Source organism: Lissotriton vulgaris, chromosome 7 (genome assembly GCF_964263255.1).
Source record: "Lissotriton vulgaris chromosome 7, aLisVul1.2, whole genome shotgun sequence".
Lineage (NCBI taxonomy): Eukaryota > Metazoa > Chordata > Amphibia > Caudata > Salamandridae > Lissotriton > Lissotriton vulgaris.
The window spans coordinates 332820632-332837574 of NC_141695.1; the positions used below are offsets into that span (position 1 = coordinate 332820632).

Consider the following 16943-nt stretch of genomic DNA (forward strand, 5'->3'; position numbering starts at 1 on the left):
CCAGGTGCCCAACAGAACGTCAGTAAGGGCCTCATTAAACAGCAGTAGAGGCTCCGAAGAGCTTGCCTGCGGTTTAAGGACCTCAGTGAGGAGGTTAGTCCTCACGGCCGAGACGGGGAGCTCAAGAGCCAAGGCCTTGGCCGCCCTCGTCAACACCACACTGTAAGCAGCCCCCTCCTCCGTAGCCACGGTAGGAGGGGAGACAAATCCAGCGTCGGGCGAAGTGTCCAGACCACTGGCCTCCCCTAGTTCAAATGCCCAGTCCTGATAAGACTGGCACTCCCATGCCAGAGGGTACTCAGCCCCCTCCCAATCCTCCTCGCCTCCCATCTCCTGATAGTCGGGTGCAAAGGATGGGGCCGGATCATAGAAGAATTGCTCTTCTCTCGGCGTTGAATGCTGCATCGAGCGACACCGGTCCGACACTAAATCCAGACCGAGGGAGGGACCGTGGACGACGTCGTCCGGGGACGGCGTCGGGGGTGACACCCTGTGGGTCGGCGCCGGCGGAGGGGTCGTAAGGTTGACCAGCAGTGACCCGGATCCGGTGGGGCCCTGCGGCGTCGGGACCGAAGTCGTCGACGCCTTCGGAGCCTTCGACGGCGCCGGGGCCGAAGCACCCGATTGGCCATAAGGAAGGCATCGATCCCCTACGGCGTCGCGTTTAGCCCAGGGACCGGCGGGTAGGGAGCTGGCAGCGGCGCCTGCGGCTCCAGCGTTGATGCGTGGGCGGTGTTGCCCGAACCCCGGCCGCATCGTAAGAGCGTCTGGGGGGGGGGGGGGGGGGGGGGGGGGGGTCGGAAGAGCGATGTCGTCTCTTCGACTTCTTGTGCCTCTTGCCTGAGGACATGGTGTCGACTCCCCGAGCTGCGATGACTGTGGCCCTGTGACCAGTCCTTCGACCTCCTCGTCGACCTGGACAGTGAACGGCGCGGGCCGACTGCCGGAGCTCGAGTCGATTACGGGACCGCTCGCGCCTAGCCTTCTACGTCAAGGCCCGGCAGTCGGGGCATGACTTGTCGTCGTGGTCGGCCCCAAGGCAATACAGGCACCAACGGTGGAGGTCGGTAACAGTCATCAGGGGGTTACAATCGGCACAGGGTTTGAACCGGGGCATCCCTACCGGCACCGAGAGTCTACAGACTCGAAAAATGATCCAAAAAGGATCGAAAAAGTTAGTCAAAAAGTGACTAAGAAGTACTGCTTTTTCCGGATCTGCGCTTGCTGGCGTGGAAAAAAGAATAACTGACGTCAGCGCGCGAGGGCGGCGTCTAAGTACTCTGACGACATCATCTCGGCGCCGCCAACGACGGAGCCGCAGACAACACCTACCGACACGCAGGGGTACTGCTACGCAAAACTTTCCGGGTCCAGTCTGACGCCTGGGGATATTCTAAGGTAAGGCATCTAACACTAATCTGATTCTTTCAGATACAGGGGTACGGAGTCCATCAGCATCTCTCGTATGGAGGACTTTGTGAAACAGCTAGTTCGGGAGCTCTTTGCCGATGTGCTCTAACCGGTCTGCATTGTGGAGCGCGCCCATCGTTCCCTTGGCCCACGGCCGGACCCCAGGTTGCTGGCACGTCCCATCATTGCCAAAATTCTGACCTTCAGGGACCGTGATGCCATCCTTCGGGCTGCCAGAGAAAAAGGGGACATTCGCCACCAGGGAAACAGCCTCTCTTTCTACTCGGACTACACCATCACAGTTCAGGCAGCACGCCGTGAGTTCTTGCCGGTCAAACGGATCCTGCAGAAACACAAGATCCCCTACTCACTAGCATACCCAGCCAAACTGCGTGTCAAACAGGGCACCAAAACTCTCACCTTCCCGGATCCCAGAGAGGCACTGGTGTTCGCCAAAAAACTCGACAAATCCCATCGCTCTTAATCCGCGAATTCCCAGGCTGCCGCTGCTGAGATCCTCAGTGACAATGACTGACTGTGCATTTGCCCTATATGATGGTATCCACAGGTTTTACATGTTTTCTTGGTCTGTACAACCGATTCAGGCGTCTGGTCCATGCGGCCTGCTGAGGCACTTATATAGGTTTGTCCATTTTACATGCATCGCTCTGTTTTCCCTTTAATATTATTCCTAATGTCTGCACGCTTCTGCAGCTTGGCCACCCTGTCTTTATGGCAGGAGTGTTCGCCGGGCTCCGTCATGCCCCCATGGGATGATTCCCATTATGAACACTACTTCTCCCTCTTCAAGTTGTGAGACCCTGGGGTGGGTTTGGGTGGTACCTCAGCTTGATTGGGGGGTTGGTGTGGGTGCGGGGTTGGGGGTGTTTCTGGAGTTTTTCTGTTTTTAGGGCAGGTTTCCGGGGCTGGGTTTCTGGGTCCTAGGGTTCCTGGCTCCTTCCCGCAGCCTTGTTATTTGTTTCTGCACAGTCAATTGCTTATGCTCTGTCTTCACCCTGGTCTTTTTTCCAGGTTCAGCATCTTCCTGTTAAGGGGTCAGTATTGTTTGTGCTATTTGGCAATTCAAGAAATTGTGCGATATGTACGTTCCAATTGTGCCAAACTGTCTCCATGATTTTCGCCAGGCTCCTTTCATACACATCTCATTATCTTGCAATTCGTTCCCATCATGCCTCCTTCCCCGTACACTATTCCCCTGCTGGCAGCCCCATCATGGACACTACACTTTGGACCTGGAATGTCCGTGAACTGAATGATTTCCGCAAGGCATGCTTGGTAAACGCCAATCCTACACGACACAAGGTGGACATATGCTTTTTACAAGAGACCCACCTTATACAGTCTACCGCAACTAGACTTCACTCCAGACACTGGGGCGAAATACATATTCCTCCTTTTATTCCAATTAATTCCCGGGGGTATGTATTTTACTGCGTAGGGGGCTCCCATGGCAGACCTCCCAGGTTCTCATTGACCTTGACGGGTGTTTTGTAATAATCTGCGGCACGCTGTGGGCTCGGTCCCTGATACTTGCGGCAATATATGGCCCCAATTGTGACGCCCTGGATTTCTTTGCTAACGTTTGGCACAACATATCATCTCTCGGCCCTGCTGTGCTTCTTTGGGGGAGCGATTTTAATGTAACTCTGTCTGCCAACTTCGACCGTTCTGGTTCCCACTTCTCCCACCCATGCGCTGCCTCATTCCTTTACTTTTACTTTTACTTTTATTTCATTTGTATAGCGCATAAATCACCCGAAGGTCTCAGAGCGCTTGCAGAGGAAGTCCTATAGAGAACCAGAGCAGGCCATAGGCAAGATCTAAAAGAGCCATGTTTTTAACTGTCTGCGGAATCTCAGATAGTCAGGTTCCATCCTAATCTGGAGGGGCAGGGAGTTCCATGCTTCAGGAGCTGTTTTACTGAAGGCTCTATCACCATTTCTGGCGGTACGCACTCTGGGAACTTAGGAGGTACTTGGTGGATGATCTAAGTGTTCTCACCGGGTGGTAGACCTTAAGTTTTTGTTCAAGGTAAACTGGGTCATGCCCATTGATGCATTTGTGGACCAGGCAGCATAGTTTGAATTTAATACGTTTTTGTACTGGGAGCCAGTGCAAGGTTTTTAGTCAGGGTAATGAGGGGGTGCGGGAAGGAAGGTCAAGCACCAATCTGGCAGCGGTGTTTTGTAGGACCTGTAAGCGGGCCAGCAGGGTGGTATTTGTTGAGGCCAGGAGTGCATTCCCGTAGTCAATTCTACTCACAATGAGTCCCTGAACTAGAGGCATGCGAGCTGAGAGGGGGAGCCATTTAAAGATTTTTCTCAGGCTACGCATGAGGCCATAGCTGGTGCCTACGACTTTGTTAATATGCTCAGACATTGATGGTTTATTGTCTATTGTTACCCCTAGATTTCTTACTGAGGATTTGGGCGTGGGGCATGTGCCAAGGGAAGTTGGCCACCAATCATCGGACCAGAATTTATCTGCCTTTCCAAACAGCAGAACCTCCGTCTTTCCTGCATTCATCATCAAGAAGTTTCTGGTCATCCAATCCTGGATGTCTACCATACAGTTTTTAAAACTTATTTTGGTTACGTCCGGATTCTGTTTGATAGTGATCAGTATTTGCGTATCATCCGCGTAGGACACGGTTCCAAAGCCGTGTGCTCGGATGACCTTAGCAAGAGGGGATACATACAGGTTAAAGAGCGTGGGGCTCAATATGGATCCCTGAGGGACGCCCTTATCGTTGTCATAGTATTTGGAGGAGTGGACACCAATTTGGACCAAAGACCGTCTGTTGGACAGTTAGTTTTTTATCCAGCAGAGTGCGGAGCCTTCGACACAAATCTCAACCAGACGTTCTAAAAGAATGTAGTGCGAGAAGGTGTCGAAGGCCGCAGACAGGTCGAGCAAGACCAGTATGGCTGACTGGTTGGAATCTAGTGTCAGTATTATGTTATCCACAACTTCAAGGAGGGCAGTCTCGGTGCTGTGAAATGCCCTAAAACCCGATTGTGAAGGGTCCAGGAGCTTGTTTGTCTCCAGATGGGATTTGAGGTGTTTATTTATTAAGGATTCCATGATCTTACCAAACAGCGGAAGGAGCGAGATGGGCCGGTAGTTAGGGAGTAATTTTCGATCTGCAGAGGTTTTTTTTAAGATTGGTCTAATAACTGCTTCCTTCCAATGTTGTGGAACAGAAGAGTGAAGTAAGGACTGATTTAACGTTTTCGTTAAAGCTGGGATCAGAGCAGGAGCCACTTTAGATAGGATTTGTGGAGAGGCCGGGTCTACAGGAGATCCTGACTTCATATGCAGTAAAGTTGCCTCCACCTGTGCTTCAGTGAAAGATGGAAATTCCCTGAGTGTGGGAACAGATTTGTTGAGGTCACTGCAGTTGCTAGAAGACGGGACTGCCTGACAGGTTGGGGGTAACTGAGGAAAGCGTTTATGAATTTCGTTAATTTTGTCGTGGAAGTATGCTGCCACAGACTCAACCCATTCTTTAGATTCATCAAGTGGCTGTTGGCTGGCAATGGGGTTGGTGAAGTCTTTCACTATATTATATAGCTCTCTATGTGAGTTGGATGCCAGGGATATCCTGTTGCCAAGATATGCCTTCTTCGCCTCAGCAATTTCTTTCATATATTGTCTGTGGGTGGTTTTGTATTGGACTCTATCATTAGAGTCTTTAGTTTGGCGCCATTTCCTTTCAGCTACTCTAACTGTGTGCTTAATTCGTTCCAAATCTGGCGTAAACCAAGGTGAGTTTTTGAAGGGAGTTTTGAAACTCTGGCAGGAGCGCTGTGATCTAATTCCTTAATTCTATTATACAGTACAACTCCCTATACGACGCGTGGTGTCAAGTTCACAGCGCGAAGCGCGAGGGCACATGCGTCACCGGCTCCAGCGGCTGCTGGTCTTGGCTGGACCTGTGGATCGCATCTCCTGACGCACTGGTCTGGATGTTATCGGTGGACCATATGGTACGTACCCTCTCTCACCATGCTCCAGTCTGCCTGTCACTCCGGTTCCCCCACACCCCCTGTTGTGTCTTCCAATGGCAGCTCCCCTTCAACGCACTTTGTGATACAGTATTTTGTGATGAGATACAGACCGCAATCGCGAACTATTTTGAGCTTAACGAGGGCTCGGTGGACTCCCCATCTACGCTCTGGGAGGGCTTCAAGGTAGTCATTCGCGGACAATGCATTTCCAAGCAAGCTGGCGTCCTGCGTTCCATCCGTGGCACATTGGCTAAGATCGAAAAGGAGATAGAGCAGTTAGACGCCTCTTATTCCCAAAGCCCTAGCGTTGACATACTTGCCCAGATACGGGTGAAACTCACAGAATTTTCGGATGAGGCAGACCGGAAACTGTCTTTTCTCGGGAGAGAGGCAAGGGCGTGTCGTTTTGGTGAGGGCGAATGCCCCGGTAAAACTTTGGCGAATCTACTAAGTCGGCCCCGCGCGGCATCGTACATCACTGCCTTACAGGATGGTGGGCCATCTCGTACCACCTCTCCGGAAGGCATCAAGACGTGCTTCAGCGCCTTCTATGCCCAACTCTATACAGCCGGTTCGGTCACACCTCACGAGGTTCTCGACCAATACTTCAACACTCTTGAGCTTCTCTGGCTTGGAAATGCGCATCGGGAATACTTAGATGAGCCATTTTCTAAGCAGGAGATTCTAGCCGCCATAAACAGTATGTCGGCCGACAAGGCCCCTGGCTCCGACGGCTTACCGGCATCCTTCTACAAGGCGTTCCCCACATCTTGCGGCTATGTATAATGACTCATTCGAGTCGGGTCAATTCCCCCCATTACTGCGTGAGGCACTACTAATACTGCTTCTTAAACCAGACAAGCCCTCCGAGATGAGGGACTCATATCGCCCCATTTCTCTCATTAACACAGATAATAAAATCTTTGCCAAGCTGCTTGCCTCCCACCTCCTCCCACTCATGCCACTTATCGCCCGCCCAGACCAATCCGGCTTCATTCCCGGCAGTGCCTCCTCTCACAACCTTCGGACCATCTTCTCAGTTCTGCATCAAATCAACCCGGCTCTCCCGGCAATGGCGGCCCTACTTGATGCCAACAAGGCTTTCAACACCTTGGAGTGGCCTTTCCTGTTCTATCTTCTCCCCCGTCTGGGGTTCAGTCAAATCTTTATTCGAAAGGTGCTGCTAATATACACACTTCCCACCGCCCACCTCCGTATCACCATTCAGATCTCCGAGCCCATTTCCATTGGGCGTGGCACCCGGCAGGGCTACCCGCTCTCCCCAATGCCCTTTGCTGTCGCTATGGAGCCCTTGCGGCTCGCCTTAGGCAGCATCACACTCAGATAGGTATTGGCTTCGCGTTGCGAGCTTTGCTAGTCTCCATGTATGCGGATGATATGACACTTTATTTTCGTCACCCACAGGAGAACCTCAGTCCTTTAGTCCGGGAGGTGATATGCTTTGGTGGCTATTCTGGTATCCAGGTTAACTGGAACAAGTCTGTGTTATTCCCTCTCACGGATGCCAGAGTCCCCTTCGATTCGGACTACCCCTTTGTGTGGGCCATGGAGCCAACTAGATACCAGAGTGTTTGTTTGAGTAGAGAGGTCGATGAGGTCTGGAGGGCCAACTTCGGTTGCGCCGTGGACTGGTTTGAGTCCAAGATCCCTCTTTGGAACCGACTGCCGCTGTCCTTGGCTGGGCGCAGAGCAATGGCAAAGATGGGGGTGCTCCCAAAATTTTTATATCTTTTTGTCAACATTCCCATCCCGCTCACGGCTCACTTCTTTCACAGGGTCCGCTTGCTGCTCATCACTCTGGTTTGGGATGGACAGCAACCCAGGGTTGCCTACAACATTCTAACCCTTCCAATGTCGCGTGATGGGCTGGGAGCACCGGATTTTCAGCTCTATGCTCTTAGCGCTCAGGCCAGCTTTCTCCACTTCTGGTCCCACCCTACCCCGTTCCAGCCTCACGTAGCGGTGGAAGCGGACCTGGCGGCTCCATGGCCGCTCTCGACTGCACTCTTCGCCCCTGCGAAGCTCCGGCGCACTGAAGTCGACACGGTCGAGACCTTGTATTGGGCCTGGGATGGCATCCGTGGGTTCTCCAGCGCAGATTTGCTCTCAGCGAATACTATGCCCATTGCCCACCACCAGGCTTTCCCCTCGCTCCAGTCGTTGGGGATGGTTAAACACGCCGCTCGCCTCGGCCTACTCACAATTTCGGATCTGTACCTTGGGGAGACTATTTTCTCGCACGCTCCTGACGCTGGCTCCATGGACACTCTGTTATACTACCATCTCCGGGCGACCTGCAGAAAGCTACACCCTACATTTCCCTAGCCCCTCCCCCATCGTTGGCCCCCCTTGGCATGCTCTACGCCTCCTCATCTACAAAGAAACTGGTCACCAGGATCTATGTTTACACGCTGGCGGCGGCCTCCATCTTTTTCGATCGAGCACGTATTGCGTGGGGCGAGGATCTGGGAATCGAGATCTCCCAAGAGGATTGGCTTTATTGCTGCACTCATATCAAGCGTCTTTCCCCCAACTACCACTCACATCTAAAACATTACAAATATATACACAGATTATATTGCACCCCCGCACAACTTTACAGACTAGGCCTGCTGCTCCGCGTCAGAGGCTGATTTTGCACATCTTGCCTGGTTATGCCCCCGAGTCTCAGCATACTGGCAGAAAGTCTGTGAGGTCATCTCCAAAATCACCTCCTCACCATTGCAGTGTCGGATTGTACCCTTTGCCATTGAGCTTTTGATAATTCTTCGGGGCATCGCCTCTATTATTACATGAACGTGCTTTTCTTTCTCGCTATACTGCAATGTATTGATGCGCTTTGGCTTCTTTATTTGCATTCGTGATGATTATGTAATTGTACTGTGCCTATTCCCTGAAATAAAGGTTTTCTGAAAATCAAACAAAAAAGAAAAAAGGTAGGCTAATTGGTGCCAGTGCTGCGGAGCTCAAAGCAGTCAGACTGGAGCAGATCTGTACGGCACTCTGATAGCCAAAGCGCCTCTCTAGCTCGTAGGCGAGTAAATGCTGAACCATTCAGCAGCGGCTCATGTGCGTTATGCAAGGGGTGTTCCTGGTTTGGGATTTTCACGCCCTGTGTTTGATCGAGAAGGTCCATTAAGGTCCTTCAGTGCCAATCACATTCACACGGTGCTTGCTGTAACAATCCCAAGTGAAACTTTTTGGGAGAGGGAGCGAGAGAGAGTGTGCGCACGCGTTTGCCTGCTTCTGTGTATGTTTGCGTGTGATCAAGAAAGCGGGATCAGAGAGGAAGAGAATCGGGACACACTCTGGAGGTAGTTTTAAAGAAATGTGTGAAATGCTTTTGTGTTTGCATTGCCTGCTTGTTTCTGTGTGTAGTAGAAATATTGTGCCAAAAGCAACCAAGTAGAAACAGTATGACAGTGAGAAGCTGTAAATATTGCAAAACAAGGAAATCTTAACATATTGTGTTAGGTATTTATTTTGTGTAATGAGTTAACACGTTTTGTTTATAATTATACTTTTCTCAAATGTTTTGGTATGTCCAGCAACTGGCATAGTACTCATTATCGATGCTGCTATTCCAAACTCTCTTGTTCTGAGGCACACTGATAATGAGCCTGAATAGTGCTGTTGATGGCTTGACTACATTCATTTAAAAGCTCCTTCTATTATGATCTAGGGCCTGCTCCAAGCAGGTATTCACACCACTCTTTATTATCATATGCAGCTGTTAATCCGCATATATGGGAAGCTTTGAAACTACTAACAAAGGAAATGTACGGCAAAATGAATACTCAATAGTAATGTCGTAGTATCATCATGTCTCACCCCGCCTCTAACCCCGCCCACTAGCCATGCCCCTAGCTCAATTTCATGAGTACCTACACATATTCTTTCCCATTTAAAGCACTGGGTGTTATACAATGGTTGTACTGACTATGTCTTCAGTGCACACAGTAGTAATTATAATGAGGAAGAAAGGCCTAAATGTTAGAAGTCTCAAACAGCTGATGCACAGGCTCAAAAGTGTGCACATTAAATAAGATAGAACAAAGTCAAGATCACATAACAAACGATCCTAGAGGAAATATAAATGTAAGCCCTTTCAAAAAAACTGCAACACAATTGGTGTCTTAAAGCACAAGTTACTTACCTTCAGTAACGATATATCTGTAAGAAACATCAGTAGTGCACAGCGTCTTGGGGTGGAGGTCCTACTGCTGCAAGAGACACACCTCTTGGGTAATCACTGCCCATTTGTGCTATGGTTATGACAGGGTCTGGCACTGGGGCTTCACACGCAGATCTCGTGGGGTTGCGATCATGATCCAGCGCTCCCTTCCTTTCGTGACCACGCGTGTCATTCAAGACGACCAGGGCACCTTCCTGACCCTGTTCGGCACCTTGTACGGCTTACCCCTTAATTTGGTGTTATTATACTCCCCTCCAATGCGGCTGGCTGTGACCCTTGCTGCATCCATTGGGATCCTGGCCTCCTTGCCCCCGGACTCCAACTTCCTGGGCGGTGACTTCAATGAGGTCCCTTGCCCGGATCTGGACAAAACTGGGATCCCTTCCCATGGCAGACTGGTGCATGCGAAACACCTAACGAGCTAGGCCGAATCCCTAGGTCTTTGTGATGCATGGCTTACATGCACCCACGTTCCAGACAATTCACTCATACCTCAGCCGCACACTCACGCGCATATAGACATCACCTACATTCCCTCAACTGACTGCCTTAGGCTACAAGACGTTGTTATCCTCCCGCGGGATATATCCGACCACTCTCCGGTGATGCTCACTCTAGGTGCTCCTCATACCTCACTGCGTCAGACTTGGAGATTGGTTCCTCCAAGACAAGGAATTCCGGAAAGTGGTAGGGCAGGAACTCCAACATTATTTTCAGACCAATGAAGGGTCGGTGTCGTCGCCGGGTGTCCTGTGGGAGGCGGGCTAAGCCACAATCCGTAAAGTCGCCAAGAGGCAACTCAAAACCCAGCGGCGAATGCAGCTGGACCAGCTCACCTCCCACGAGGCACAGGACCTACGCCTTGAGCGGTCCACCCCCCTGAACCCTGTCGCCTCAGAAGTGAGACTCCTTGCTCACATACGCAAAGAGATCCGACAATTGTCGATGGACACGGCTAAACTCCTCTGGCGTTCTTCTATCGCTAGGGTGTACGGCTGGGGAGACAAGAACAGTTCCCTCCTCCATCGACTGGCCACCTAACCCAGAGCGGACCCTATAATCCCTGAAATCATAGATCAGGACGGTTCTATATGTAATTCCTCAGCTGACATGGCCCAGGAGTTTGCTCTGTATTATCACCAGCTATACGCGGCCTGGGGTCCCTCCCAGTCTCTCACAGACATGTTGATAGTGGGAGACAGTCAACTCCCTCATTTAGATTCGGCCGTTCAGGAAGACCTGGACCGCCCCATCACCCGTGGAGAGATTGGGGAATCGATTGCTCTTGTTTCGCCCGGCAAGACGCCTGGTCCGAATGGCCTCCCCAAGAATATTATGCCCTGTTCCGCGAGACATTGACCCCACACCTTGCCCATCTATTCAATGAGGCAGTGGAGAAGGGTTTCTTTCCGTAAGAGACTGATGTGGCAACCATTGTGGGCCTCCCTAAATCCCAGCCGCCCTCGCCTCAGAGCGCGGACTATCGTCCCATCTCACTTATTAATACAGAGCTAAAACTTTAAGCCACAATACTCGCGCAGCGCCTCAAACCCCATTTACATACGTTGGTCTATGCAGATCAATGGGGGTTCATGACATCACGTGGTACCCGACTTTGCTTGCGAAGGCTTCATCGCAACTTAGTCACCCTCTACCTCCCACTCCTTCTGGTAGATTTTGAGAAAGCCTTCGATTCGGTGGATTGGGGTTTTTTAGATGATGTCCTGGCGGAGATGGGTTGTGGACCCCGCTTTGGGGGTTTCATCTGTGTGCTGTACGCTCGTCCGAGGGCACATGTCTTGGTGAACTGGGTTTTATCTGAACCCTTCCAGATCCAAAGGGGCACGAGGCAGGGCTGTTCCCTCTCTCCCCTGCTCTTCGCTCTGGTGATGGAGCCCCTAGCGGTCCTGATACGCTCTAGCGGACAGGTACAGGCCCGGGAGTGGCCCAATACAGAAGCAGACAAAATCGCCCTCTATGCGGACGACGTCCAGATGTACTTGGCTGACTCTGCGAGTTCGGGGCCCCACTGTCTCCGGATCCTCCGGTCATTTGAACAAGCCTCCGGCCTCCAGCTTAACCCGGATAAATAGGTCTTGGTCCCACTCCACATCTTTAGAGAATGCTTCGAGTGGCAGTCCTTCAAGTACTTAGGGATATGGGTGACCTTACTCCCTGAACTCAGCTGGGCTCTCAATGTCACTCCCCTGGTGAAGCGGGCCAAGGCAGACCTGTCGAAATGGCAACCACAACCCATGAAGCCCTTGGGAATAATTGAGCTTTTTAAAATGATGATTCTTCCCCGGTTCCTCTACATGCTTTAAAATACCCCCCTTAATTTTCTGAGAACGTGGTTCCAGGAGCTTGGCAGCCTGGCTTCCAGATTCCTTTGGGGGAAGGGCAGGTCCCGATTGGCCCTGGGTGTCTGCCAGATCCCTTCTTTTGATGGGGGGCTAGTGATGACCCATTTATGCCTCTTTTACCTAGCTACGAGTTTGCTTTCTCTGCATGACTGGTTTAACGGGAGATGGTCTGATCTGGACTACAGGTTGGAACTCAGTGAGTTGGGCTTGTCCAACCTCCTATCGATGATGTAGGGGGTGCCTGTCCCGTCTCGTCTGCCGGAAGTGACGCGTTCTGTGTTCCTGGCCTGGCGGCCCGCGCTCCGCCACACCAAATGCACTTGCACACTGACAATGCACACCCTTGTGGCAGGGTACCTGGCTCAGGGAAGTCAATGGGCTACAGGGCTTTCGGTCGTGGGACCTAATTGGTATTTCACCGCTGGGTGACGTCTGGGTGGGCGACCACATGCGCTTTTTTTGGGACCTTCAGGCTAGATACTCTCTGCATCACTCACAGTTTTACAGCTGTGCCTCGCCCTTCAGATGCACCTCACGACTGGTACACGTCTCTCGGATCACAGCCCGCCTGAGGCACAAATCCTGCTGGGGGACCTGGGGAGGGGAGGTATCTCCTGCATCTACCAGACACTCATTAAAAATACCCCCACCTCACTTGATCCGCTGCGGACTCTGTGGGAGGAATGGGTGGGCTCCCCTTATGGCACCCAGGACAGTCACTGCCTCTGCCTTCTTACATCCTGCCTAATTGACACCAGCACGCCTGCACCGCGCGGGGTTACAACCGACCCCCGCCTGCACGAGATGTGGTCACAAGCCTGCCGACTTCTTCCATATGGTATGGTCGTGCCCACGCTTGGCGCGGTTCTGGGGAGACATTGAGGAAGATCTCACTGAGATAGGAGATCCCACACGACCCGAAGCATGCGATTTTGGGTATCACGGACGGGTTGGATGGTTCCAGGAATTTTTATTTTACACTACAGCGATGATGGTGGCGAAGAGGGACATGGCTTCTGTCTGGAAAAGTCCTGACCCTCCCACTGTGGGGAAATGGCGGGCCGGGGTTGACTGGTGAGCCACGCAGGAGGGAATGATGTATGCAGCACGTGACGCACCAAGAAGTATCGTAGGGTTTGGGGGAAGTGGTTGGGGTGCCTGGCTTAGTTTCGTAGGGGATGCTCTGAAATCGCCCTTTTGATTCTGTATCTAATTAACCTTGGACTGTCCAGATCGTTACACGCATCCTTCTGTTATCATGGCATCTTGATGATTGGCTGGTATTCTGTTAAAATCAATAAAAATGTGTTTATCAAAAAAAACATTTGTAGTGATAGATTCCTTACCTTAGAATTACCCCCAGGAGTCAGACTAGATCCGGAAAGTTTTTTTCCAGCAATACCCCTGCGCGTCGGTAGGCGTCGTCGTGCAGCTCCACGTGCGTCGTTGTCGTCAGAATATCGTCGCTGGAGCTACTTAGATGCGCGCTGACGTCAGTTCTGTACACTACTTTCTGCACCAGGAACGCAGAGCCATGCAAGAAACTGACCACTGGTGCCATGAAACTAGAGCCCTGAAAGTGATTAACTTAACCCTAGAAATCAGTTTACAGAACGGGGAGGATGGGTGGGGCGGTAAGGAATCGATCACTACTAATGTTTCTTACAGATATATCGTTACCGAAGGTAAGTAACTTGTGCATCTGAAAGAAATACGTAGTGGTAGTTTCCATACCTTAGAACAGATACCCCAGCAATACCAACTCCAGCGGTGGGTCTGCGAACCAAGATCACACCAGAAAGTCCTGGAGAACAGAAAGGTCAAAGAAGCTGTCTCTCCGGACTTGGCTGTCCAGGCAGTAGTGCTTGGTAAACGTGTGCAGCGAGGCCTGACAGATGTCATGCAAGGGAACTCCCCGTCCCTGAGCAGTAGTGGCTGCCGTCGCCCCGGTAGAGTGGGAGCGCAACCCCACCGGAGGCTCCTTTTTAGCCAAGGAGTAACAAGCCTTTATGCACAGAACGACCCACCTAGAGATGGTCGTTTGTGCACAACCCAACCTTTCTTGGCGCCCACATAGCCAACAAGCCACCCGGACCTGATGTGTGTGGTCAAGATAGAAAGAGAGCGCACGTTTTTGGTCCAGATGGTAAAGCCTCTCTCCTCTTTTGAGGGATGCGGAGGCGGAAAGAAGGTGGGCAAAGTGATGGTCTGCCCGATGTGAAAGGCAGTAACAACCGTTGGCAGAAAAGAAGGACGAGTCCTTAGAACAACTTTGTCCGGATGGACAGAGAGAAAAGGAGGCTTAGAAGGAAGAGCCTGGAGCTCACTCACTCTTCTGGCAGACGTGATGGCAACCGAGTGAGTCGGCAAAGAGGGCAATTGTGAAGTGGCTCAAGGGGAGCACACATCAGAAAAGTAAGAACTAGATTCAAGTCCCACTGAGGCATCACAAAAGGAACAGAAGGAAACATGTGCGTGATGCCTTTCAAGAATCAATTTACGTCCCCCAGGATTCTCCTCACGTATCGCCATCTTACTTACCGAGAGTCGCTGCGGAGGTCTTCGGTCACAGATTTAATAATGAATCAAGAAAAGCTAGCCAAGCTTCAGGCTCAGGTTCTGATAGGGGGCAAGGGTACAGCTCGCAGAAAGAAAAATAATTGTACACCGAACAGCAACAGCTGATGACAAAAAACTACAGCGTTCTCTAAAAAAGCTAGCAGTAAATAATATAGATGGAATTGAAGAGGTAAACATGATAAAAGATGATGGAACAGTTATTCATTTCAACAACCCAAAGGTCCAGGCTTCTCTTTCGGCTAACACCTTCGCAATTACTGGGCACGCAGAGCCTAAACAAATCACAGAAATGCTTCCTGGCGTTTTAAGTTAACTCGGCGCAGACAGTTTATTGAGCCTTAGGAAGTTAGCAGAAACGTTTCCAAGACAATTGTTGGATAGTAAAACATAAAAACCGAAAGACATTGATGAAGAGGATGACGATGTTCCAGATCTCGTAGAAAACTTCGATGAAGCATCAAAGAATGAAGCAAACTAAATTAGTAATCTTACTTGGAAGCCATGGACTTGATTTTTATAATCTGTGTGGTTTCAAAGTTTTTCAAACATAAACATCACATGTTAATAGTTCAGTAATATAAATATTTTGTATTTTTAAAGATGTTGTTTGGTCAGCATTTTTTCTGTCGATTGATTTTGCATTTTGCACTTACTCCCAGGATCAATTTTTTTGGTCAAAGTGAGAAATGCTGGTAATGCTTGAGTTTTGTCTTCAGTGGGGAGCTGTTTGGATATAAATTGGGTTGCATTTCACATATTGTACCTTTTTTAATGCAGTGGCCTTAACATAGATAAATTATGTTTTACCTTGTTATATGGTATGTAAAAACGATAATAAATTCATAATGTTGAGACAAAAAAAATAATCTATTTACAACAGGGGACTTCAAAAGGGAAGGCTGATCTGGAAGCCTTACAAAAAAAAGAAATGGCCGAGAGATAGCCCTTGACAGTGCCTAGAGCAGAGCCTGCTGGGCCAAAGAGAGAAGAAAAAGAAGAACCTCTGAAAAGGAGCGCAAAGGGGATCCAAAGCCTTTGCTGTGCACCATGCCACAAACTTATTCCACCTGCAGGCGTATACCGTCTTACTGGAGGGGACGCCTGGCTGCCAAGATAACATTACAGACTTCGGGAGGCAGGTCTGAGACGTCAACTGCTGTTGCTCAATCTCCATGCAAGGAGATGGAGACTGGACAGGTTCGGGTGGAAGACCGTCCCATGCTGCTGCAACAGAAGATCCTCCCGAAGAGGCAGACAGATCGGAGGATCGGTGCTCATACTGAGTAGCTCAATATACCATACTCTTCAAGCCCAGTCTGGAGCCACCAGGATGACTTGGGCCCGGTCGCGCCTGATCTTCTTCAGCACTGGGCAGAAGTGGTATAGGCGGAAAGGCGTACAACAGACCGAAACTCGACTCACGACGAAAAGCATAGCCGAGCGAGTGCCGCCTTGGAAAATTCCACACATAGAACTGATAACAGAGTGCGTTCTCTTCGATGGCGAATAGATCTAACCAAGGCTCTCCACATTGCAGAAAGAGACCTTGCGCCGCATCCGGGTTCATACGCCATTCGTGATCCATCCTACACCGGCGGCTGAGTTCATCTGCCCTGGCGTTCAAAGAACCTGCCAGGTATTGAACCACCAGGGACATGCCCTGATGTTCCAGCCAAGCCCAGAGGTACAGAGTTTCTTGGCAAAGGGTCAACACCCCACTAGCCCGGTTTGTTGCAGTACCACATGGCGGTGGTGTTGTCGGTGAACACCTGCACTACTCTCCCCATGATAGAAGGAAGGAATGTCTTCAGTGCAATTCGGATCGCCCAAAGCTCCAGAAGGTTGATGTGGAGCATCGACCCTGCCAGAGACCAGAGGCCTCTGACCTCCGCCTCCCCCATGTGGCCGCCCCATCCCAGAAGGGACGCGTCCATCACAACTGTATGTTCCGGTAGGGGAAGGGAGAGGGATCTGCCATTGACCCAATCGCAATTCATGAGTCACCACTGCAATTGCCGTGCAGTGCCCTCTGAGATCTGGGCGTGATCGGACAGGTTGCCCTGATGCTGTGCGCACTGGAACTTCAGGTCCCACTGCAGAGCCCGCATATGCCATCTGGCATGATCCATCTGCAGACCCAGTAGTCGAAGGGTCATCCTGACCAAAACCCGGGACAGAGGCTGAAAGATCGGAATCATCTGGGTTTATTACTGACGGTATGATTGAAATATATATATTTTGCTGTAAGTACTGCATCTCAATCTGTGCTCTACTGAACACTCTGCTCGCCTATGAACCTTAACAGATGGCATTTGGCACCGCGTTTTGTACTGGTAATAACAG

At 50.8% G+C, this 16943-nt stretch overlaps 1 protein-coding gene and 1 pseudogene across 1 annotated transcript in view; one reads left to right on the forward strand and one right to left on the reverse strand.

The window, feature by feature from the left end:
• PPFIA3 (PPFI scaffold protein A3) overlaps positions 1-16943 on the reverse strand; it is an 838878-nt gene that overhangs the window by 484462 nt on the left and 337473 nt on the right. The gene's annotated exons all lie outside the window — the stretch shown is intronic.
• Positions 14532-15344, forward strand: LOC147701509 (transcription factor BTF3 homolog 4 pseudogene; annotated as a pseudogene).